Source organism: Lepeophtheirus salmonis, chromosome 6, assembly GCF_016086655.4.
Source record: "Lepeophtheirus salmonis chromosome 6, UVic_Lsal_1.4, whole genome shotgun sequence".
Lineage (NCBI taxonomy): Eukaryota > Metazoa > Arthropoda > Copepoda > Siphonostomatoida > Caligidae > Lepeophtheirus > Lepeophtheirus salmonis.
Genome location: NC_052136.2, coordinates 25,732,463 through 25,743,055, shown reverse-complemented (window position 1 = coordinate 25,743,055; position 10,593 = coordinate 25,732,463).

Genomic DNA, 10,593 nt, shown 5'->3' with positions numbered 1-10,593 from the left:
TTATACAATAATACAACTGCGTCACAGGTCAAAACGAACATAGTTTGCTTGAATTGGGACGACCTGTCCATTTGGACATCATGAACACAATATTAGCCCACAGAATAATTTGCCTGTCCCGGGTGGTAGGACATGTATTAATCACTATTATTTCATTCTTGAGGATGAAGCAGTATCCAAGTAGGTATAAGTGTGTTCGCTTATCCAAAACGAAGTGTAACACTGAGGGTTTGACACTTGTCTAAGTAATTATAAGTCCTAGCTTAGATTTGTGTTTATTTCCTCCCCCCCTTCATAAACTGCTTGTAGCTGTTCTAATGAAACTTTGTGACAGCTAAGCTGCTCTTTTCCCACGAGCAATCATTAATTGTCAGGGTTGCCATGCTGATTTTCAGTTGTCTTTTTTTCTACATACCCTTCTTCTGTCCTTTACTCATAAGAGAAATAAGTACAAATAAAATGCTTAAATAAGCATTATTTTGGGATAATATCTCATACACTAAATGAGTAGGAGGCAAGATTATGACTTGATTCGCATTCTTAATGACTTAATTTATAGAATTGAAGTTTGTTTGATAAAAGGAAAACGGAAGAACAGGAATCCATTATACTATATAAGCTACTGAACAAGATTATTCTCTATTATCCATGTGGTGCTTTTTTTTATAAAAAAATATATACTATAGGATGCACCTAGATTTTAAGCATATTCTTTAACTTTCAAAAGATGACACTCTCTAGAAATAACATATGTTATTATTTGAATAGACTGACAAAAGAAAACTGAACTACACTAATTCATAAAATTGATTAAAAGTCAATAAATTAAAAAAATATGCGTAGTTTATAGTATATTACTTGTTAATAAAGCTGGAAATAATTTTAAAACTATGGATCACAACTGAATTGGGATTAAACATCTAGATAAATTGACAGTATATTCCTATGTTGAGCTGTCTCAAGCACATAAATTATGAAAGAAACTTGGACAATGTTGATATTATTGTTTTAGTATTTTAATGTAAGATGTTTGATGGTATGTACATACACAAATTGAATGCAACCCAGAAGAACCAAGTATGTTGCATGGAAACTACAACATTTGGAAAATTCGTCAAAAATATCCGGACTTTTTTTCAGAATAGAGTTCCTTCAAATTGCACATAATTAACCTTTCTTCTTAAGCTATACATATTCCTTGAGGTACAAATTGAAAGAAGGGAAACTTGCAAGTCTTTCAACGTGTATCATTTTTTTATGACTGAGGACATGATGTAGATATACACTTATAAGAGGGACTGTAAATTTTAAAAAGTTTAAGTACATTATTTGTTGAATATACTTTATGAGGCTGAAAAAAAGATTCAAACTATTCATGGGGGAAGTATTTCAGTGAGAAATAAACTATTTAATTCATCGAAATCCTCAATTTCCATTTATTCAAAAGGTTGAACGTATAATGGGTGGCGATAATTATGAGATGCTGAAGATCTCACCAACTTCGAATTTACTCCAACTATTAATGTGGACGTTGAACGCATGCAAAAATTAAGGGAAGAAAATCTTTCTAAAATCTTAAATTTGCCGATATAATCATTAAATAAATATAAAACAACCCTAATTAAGTTAAATCATTCTTCTAAAACTTTATTTTTATTTAAATACAAATTGCTCCATTTCGATATTTTCGGGGCTCATTTATCAAAATTTTAGCACTTTTTTTTTTCTCATTTTGGCCAAAAAAATGCTTCAAATACTTAAGTCTGTTGATTGCACTAAAAATGAACCTTTTAAAGTTTGCTTAAGAAATTTGTTTATAAAATACTTATACTAGCATAGATAGGAACAAATACATCATTATAAGTAATTTGTTGCAATTTTGAAAATATACAACATTGCTCAATAGTGGGTTCATTTTACTAAAGATCCGCCACTTAATTAGATTTTTTCCCACCAAATAATCGATATCGACCTCAAAAATCGATATTGGTTGATTCCTCTTACAGTAGAATACCATTGATTTGTACAGTATTCAAATCCACATTTTCTACTTCTTTATATGTAATTCAAAGTGATTGCAACAACCCAATATCAAGGATCGTTTCTGGACTTTCTTCATGGATCTTATTTTGTAATTAAGTTGTATATTTAAAAGGTACCGGTTTTATATTAATAATATCCACAAGATATTTTTTTTTTTTGATAAGATCATCATAATTTCATTACAATAACCATGTATGTACGTAGATACACTCAACCACAGCCCATCTTAAAACTTCATTAAATTATTATTCATATACTATTTACAATAATCAAATCATTACCACTCATCATTTAAGAAAAAGAAAATAGACAAGAAAAAAAACTAAGGTAAAAAAAGAGGAGCATGTAGATCCAGAGAGGATCTCAAGCTTGTTCTAAAAAAAAGATCCTTATAAACATTATTATTCCTTTACCATTCCAAACACACCGTTGATCCTCTCACGTCAAAAACAACAAAATTCTTATGTGCATCTTTAATAGCTCTTCTAAATCTCTACGCCTAGTTGACCTGAAAACTTGCGCAATACGTTATAAAGAGCACCTTTGATATGATTGCTTCCATCTTAAATCTTGGATTAGTGGCCACTTCTTTTTGGCCCAATTCCGTGCACATCAATAATCAATGAATTAATCACATTCCTTACATGAATAATATATTTACAATATTAGAATATAATTCCTGAATTTTCCCTCTCATTTTTACAACACAGTGTTTCCTCTGTCGTTTTTTTCAATTTATTCACAAATTGGGACAACATTACTATTTGGTACCGAAACCACTTTGGGACTTTTTCTTACGTCTCCGTTGTGTAGGAGCTTGAGCTTTTGATAGCGTTTCTTCACCAAAATATTTAGAGTAGATACTTCTAAGGTCTTCATCAAAGTTTGACGGACAAATTGGCATTTTAACGCTTCTAAACGCAGATAAAATTGACTTGGTGGTTCATAAACTCTAATAAGTGTTACTATTTTTACAGACACTATTTTTTTCAGCTAAATGCAATTTTAAGGTGTGGTTGACATTTAAGCAATCTGGCTTGTCTAATGGTAGTCAGATGATGTACATACTTTAAAGAGGGTTTTCACACAAAAGCAAGACACAAATTGGAATCGAAACTTCAAACACCAACAGATCGTTACTTGTATTGTATCACGAAACTTTTCATACAAAAAAAAACAGAAAAAAGCCCAAAAATATGTTGCAGTTATCAAAATATGTCAATCATGCCAACTGTTATTTATCTCTTTATTACCCCCAGTCGATACATATATACGACAAGTGATAAACAAGAAATTTATTCCTGTCCTTATAACTTTTTATTTCCTTTATTTATCAAAAAGAATGAATTATGAAATAGCCATTACGTATCAAGTGAGACGTGGAAATCCACAGATAACAAAAAAAAATACATGGGGTATTTTTTTTGTTGCTCATAACTTCAATCTGAAGCAATAAATGGATTTCAGAATGAAATGATGAAATAGAGATATTGTTCTATTTCCCCCGGTCCTCTTTTTATATCCTCTTCGGGGATTTCATTAATTCACGAATTGTCGGGCTGTTTGTGGAACAAACAGTTGAATATCGACTTTCAAAAGTAAAATTAAACTTAGAAACAACAAAAGATCCACCCTATCATTCTCAAATATTATATTTTTAAATTTTAGAAATATTGACGCTCCTAAAATTGTATATAAGTAGGTTTTTACTAATTTCCCAATAAATAGTCAAACTAGCATAAAATAATTAACACTTCCAAGACGTAGTGTCGTAATCCTGGTTTTTTATTGGGGACTAATCGGAGTGACTATGGATGAACAACCAATAATAGACAGATAATTACTATATCTGCAATAATTACTAGCATCCCCTCCCCTGGTGATTATGTCCCTGAAGGCTTAAACAAACAATCTAAAGACTCCTGGGGGAATCTTTATTTTTTTAAGCCATTAGATGAAGTTTTCCCAACCATTCAAGTCGAGACTGAAAATGTGTCCAAATTTGATAACAATTCCTTTAATTGAAAGGATATTTTTAGAAATAATTAATAAGGCTCAAAAATTTTACTCATATTTCCTGATTATTCTTATAAAAATTAAAATGGAGTTATGTCTGTTAGAAATGTTTCAATTAAGCTCCACTATATACAATATATCCACTGAAATGTATACCTCGTTTGGTTGAAGATGTAATTTATTAAGTTATTTAAGTGCTTAGGAGTGTGATCTAACATAATAAGCATGAATTTGGTTTCTTTTTAGCAACGTCAACAATTCATCACACCTCTCAAATGTCCATTAGTTTATGAGAAAGGAACGTAATAAATGGTGTAAATACAGGTATATCTGAATTGCCTGTATTTACAGATTCTGTTGACAAATTATAGGGATTAATTAAAGGGTATATGTATGTTTATCGATAACTATGTACTCGCACATATACTTGTTGTCTTTGGATATTTTTGATTGACAATTGTCATTAATGGTGTGTCCTTTGTAAGACTACTTATTATATGGATGTTTGATGGATTAAGCTCTAACAAACAAATTGATATATGTACAATTGTACATTCATAAATTCGTCAAAATATATTTTTGTATTGTATGTATTATATATTACCTGCGACATGCGTATCTGTATTTTAATAAGCATATCTCATAAACGTAATTAATATATTGGCAGATACGCAATTTAACAAGATATACATAGTAGGTCTCCGATTTTGCATTTCAGTTTTGTTTATTTCACTCGCTCCTCTCTTTATTGTATCTGCAACCATTCTTCCCATAAAAAACAGAAAAAGGAATACAGTCAGGAGGTAGAAGTTAGTCCATTCCTACCGACTATGGAATTGTTATTCAATAGTAATTGTTCGGACTTGCTCATAGTTTAGTAAGAGCTTCTAATTCGAGTTCAACCAATCAAAGTTCAGAATAATGATTGGGGGAGCAATATCGATCGCTGACAACAAAATAAACTGTCCATTTTTATGTTCATTTCAATCACAGGATGTCCAAAACATAATATTTTCTTCTTATTCTATACAAAAAGGCCAATCACAAAATTCAGATAAATATATGCACAAGTGTTGCATTTGGTCTGGAAATCCCAGAATCTAGAAAAAATCTCTAGAGACTGAACCATGTCTCAATACTGGTATGTACCATAAATTTGAATTGTCAAATTCAAATATTCATAAAAGTTTTCTATAATTTCTGCATATGTCTATGGCTATATAGTTTTATGTTTTTGCTAGATTAAAAAGGGTAATTGAGAAGCCCCTCCCCCACTCAAAAAAATAAATAATAATTGGTTGAATAATGATGTCTCTTGGGTATCCCTTGTGTTTGCTATACCTAACTTATTTATAAGAGAATTAAGAAAAGCCTTATGACTCAAATCAACAAATATATGAGTATCTACTTGAAATGAACTCGACGGTGATCTGAGAACTTGATGAAAATACTTAAGGACTTAAACTGATTTGTACTTATGAGCAAAAACTTCACTTCATTTGAGACTAGATACCAAAGACTCACTTGGACCTGCGATATAAAAAGTTTTTCCACCTCTGGTAGTAAACCAATGTCTTTATTCTAGTTGAACTATTCCTTCATTAAATTGTAGGGATATCAATGATCGGAATACTAATAAGAATAAATGAATCAACACTTGGCACAAAACATACATACACAATAAATTTTCATATTTCTAGGATAAGGTCATGCTTTCTCTAACATGGGATCATCAAATAAATTGAATATAATCCTTTCATTTTTGTGTAGAAAAAGTTTAATTTTTTTTTGACAGATGATATATGTATTGTATAGTACTTAGGTGGGACATTTTAAAAGTAGCACTTACTTCAGAATTTGACTTCACTCAGTGTCTCTACGATAATGTACAACAGCTTTCGATGTCTACTTCTATTCAATCATACATCCTCCGCATCTACTCCATTTTTCGTGAATTAGGAATTCTTATTTTTACTGTTATAGAGAAGGACTTTCGTCTCCTGGATTAGACTATCATCTTACCATTCCATCAATGCTTCTTTGTTTCAAAGAATTTGAGTCCCTAATCCCTCTTTCCCAGGTCGGTTCTCCTAGACATTCAAACTCATTGAGGATAGTTCACGTCGCAGTGAAGCATATGAAGCTAAGTTTCAGTTTCTCAAGAGGACCACTTCTTCATAGTGGACTGCTGCGAGGAACGAAGAAGACTCTCTGATTTCACTCAAGTCCATAAGGAAATTGAATGAATGAATGTGTTAATTCCTTAGTCTTGTCATGATCAAATCTATTATTCAATCTAAGACCAAATATAGTCAATCCATAGGTGTTGTGATTACTAATTTTTATTGACTGTTAGGATGGCTATCAATTATTATAAGCCTTCTTCATCAATTAGAAGATACTTGGTAGAGACTCCTTGGCGAATATATGGAATTGAACCTGATAAAAAATCGCGTTATTTCGTCTTCCATCAGTTTGTCTTCGAAACTACAAAAGAAGAACAACTGTGAAGGTGAACCAGACCACGATCCTGACGGCTGTCGTAGGATGTTTAGTCTTCATGGAAATAACAAAGTAGATGGAAATTGATCGTCTAATAGAATGAAAAAATAGAAAAGATAACTCTTTTAACCCTTAATTGAAATTCACTGATAAAATTGGAGAGAAAGTACGCTTTATTGAGATTTCTACGACATCTTGATTAGCCTGACATTGTAAAACTGTCCGATACTAAATGTTGTTTAGAAAAACATTCTTTTGTTCCAGAGTTTTATTTAACTTTCAGTGCCTTCGACAAGCAACTTTCAAATCCGAAACACGAAGCCACACTGCTGATCAACAAGAATTTCAAGCCAACAATTCAATTGCGAGAATTGGATGGAACCTTATAAAGGTATCCTGCAACTTTTCGGGAATTACTTATGATATTCTGGGAATTTATGACCCATGTTCGGACAACCTTGATTTTTATAGTAAAAAAGTTTTATTACCAATTTTGGCTCACATGCCAACAATTATGAGTAGGGGTTTTAATATAAAATTGGACACTAACAAGGACTCTACATACCCTAACAGAAAAACCAATGCCCGCGCAAAGAAAATACTTTGCTCCATCATTAAATCATATGATCTCTATGACGCAGTTGAAACCGTAAAAGATTATAGCCCTACTTTCTTTTCATCTGAAAAATCCTCCAACCCCGTGTCCTCAAGAATTGACCTATTTCTATTCAGTGGTATTCAAAAGCAATCAGTCACGGTATATAAAGCAATCGATACCAAAATATCCGACCATAAGGGACTACAAAAAAATTAATTTGATACATTTCCCAAATCATATAGATAAAAAAGCCGGGAAACTCAATTCATCCCTTTTAGATCTACTCAAAGTCAATGATGGGATCGTGGAAATAATTGAGACCACGGGGTGCAATGTTGAAACAGAATGCAAAGCCTTCTAAGAACTACAAAAGATATTATCAAAGATCGAAGCTATATGCAGACAAGCTGGAGCCCGAGAAGCTTCCAATAGGAAAAGGAAAATTGATAAATTGAAAATATAAATAAAGAGGACATTTCAGATCGTGAAAAGAAATTCAAACTGTATCAAATCTTTGGAGATTCTGACCTAGCATTTCGAACCAGATTAAAATGGAACATCATCGAAGACTTATCTAAATCGAGGATAAAATGTGATATAATGGAGAAAAATCGACGCAATAATTACAATGGCACAGTATATAATATACAAATTGCGCTCTACATGAGACGATAACTTCGATGGGATTTTAGGTATATTAAGATTGTATTTTAGGACTCTGAAAGGGATTATAATTTAATTATTATTTTATTGTCATGAAGCTATCGACTGTTTTTGATGATCTAAAGGTAAATTTGTATTGTAGTACATGATTACAAATGGTGATTAAAATGAGCGCGTAGTTTTATTTTATTTTTTAAATGATATATTTTATTGCTAAATTATTATATCAATGTAATCTGTATTAGAAAATTGTTGAATAAAACTAACTGATTGCCCTAGTGGGCAACAAAAAAAAACATTGAGTTTGATATTAACTTCATATCATATTATCTGCATGTTTACTTGTGTTTACATCCAAAAACCACATATCAAATTTAAAGTTTCTAAAAGGGACAGAATAAATATATACACATTAATAGAAAAGATTCCATTAAATATATCTTTATATAAAACCAATATTTACCTATCTAGTGAATAAAATAATTACCTATGTAGGTATTATCCTTTTAGTAAATAGATCATTTTAGTGCACTGCTTTTTAATTTCGACAAGAATATCTAAGCTGAAAGCGACTGAAGGTAGGGCCCTTGATATTAAGGCTATCCTCGAAATCCAAGAGGACATTTCCTTTCAAATTTTTCATGGATATCATACGCTAAGCAATAGTTCAGTCTCCCACTGTCTTACCTCAAAGGCTAATGTCATCAAATCAGTAACTAAAGTAATCAACATTGCTGTGTGTTTAGGATCAAAAGAGTTCTGGAATAATGAAGAAACTTATGAAATCATCATGTGCTTATTGAACAAACTATTTACATCCACAGACTTGGAGCCAATTCATTCTTCAAAATTGTCTTTCATCATTGAACAGATGACATAACTCTTCAAGAAAACCAACAATAGGAGATTTTCATTTTGTCTTCTTTCTCCTTGTATTCTGTGGTAAAATGTTAGTACGGTCCTCTATGATCAAATTTTCAAGTCGAATTACCTTACAGTTCCATGTACCAAGTATCTTAGAACTCTGTCTACTGCAGTTACCGTTGTCACCGTATTAGTTGATAACTACCCCGTCAACAGGAAGTTTTTCACTCATTTTCTTTGTGGTGGTGAGCTCTCCAGACTTCAATTACTCACCCACACAAGATCAATAGGAAAGTTCATCTCATCTTTGACCCTATATAAAATAAAAAAAAACTATTTTCAACGGCAAGAATACTTCAGTATTCCTCTCAACCGTTTAGAAGTTAAATCATCAATACACCATAACTTTGCTCATATCAAAGAAATCAACCATAAAGAGTCGAGAAAGAGCTCAAAAACTACAATTGAAGCAATAGTTGATAATGTGTGTGATGAAGGTCACAAATGGACAAGCATTCTTGGTAAGATTTTACAAATCCTCTTCAACGTGATGGGAAATTTTTTGGATATTCAACTCAATGACAATATCCGACAGAAAGACAGAAAAAGATCATCTGAAACAAACGCAAATCTAGAAAGGTTGCCAAACTTCAATCTGATAATGTTTAAGTTATGAACATTTTCTGGGGTGTGTATCTATTTTTGAAATAATTAATATAAATTTTATTGCTGAAATATTGCAGCTTATTTAGCTTTGAATTCTTATTCATTGTCTATTATGAATAAATATTTATAGCTTTTCATAAAACTCATTAAATCAGTATTGAAAATAATTCTTGAACTTGTTCTGAGCCAGCCCTTGGAGCACATGTTCTCTAGTCTGTTGTCGAGGTGCTCCAGACGTCCACGCTTCTCTTGGACAATTATCACCTATTCATATCTGGCCATCGCCGTTGCGACTATTAACAGAGATTCAATTAATATGAATTAAAACCCTGTATGTTAAAAAAAGAAACCGAAAATGAACCCTACCAATTTGAAGAATGTTTTTGAGGAGAGCAGCTTAGTTGTCTTGAAGTTTCATTAACTTAGCTACTGGCAGTTATGAGATGAATGAAATAAACACAAAGACCACTCCGTATGTAGCAATGATATAGGCAGGAGTTACTGCGATGTCGATCCACAATTCTTCTCCAAGTCCGACAAGGACATATTTATATAACTCTACAGCAAAGTCTCAGAGTTATTCTTTGTCTTTAACGCGCGAGTAATTATTTCATACTTATTCTTCTTTCTTCAAAAATATAAGAATAATAGTGATAGGTTTGGTAAAAAAAAAAAAAGAAGCTTTTCAGGAGCAATAACAAATAGACCACGATCTTCAACGTTCAAACTTTTTTAACCTTTGACTATTACCCAATTGGTAATTTACTCCTCATTTCAATTAGCTCTATCTCGTCACAAGCGTCACAATAACTATTTGTATTGCTTTTTTCTATATAATATGATCTAATTAAACAATTATCGTAATATATGTGTATTGTCCCACCTACACAATCTTATTCTTTGATATGAAACGACGAATCTACCCAATTTCTTGATTTAAAAGGAATGTAGGTATCTATGAATGGAAGAAGATTTACTTTGGTGTGACAGTTCTAGATATTGTCCAAAGTTATACAAACATTTACTTCTCAACATATTTTTTTTCTTCCAAAAATACATACCTACCTAACTAATTAAATGAGTTAAAGAAAATAATTCTGCAAGCACCACCTAATTATGTTCAATTCATCTATCAAATATGTGTTTGAGTTTCTATTCATAAAGTTATTTTATGATGGTTGATATTGGAAATAGAATTGGTTTTAATTTCAAATGAATAGTATCCTTATTATGATAATTTA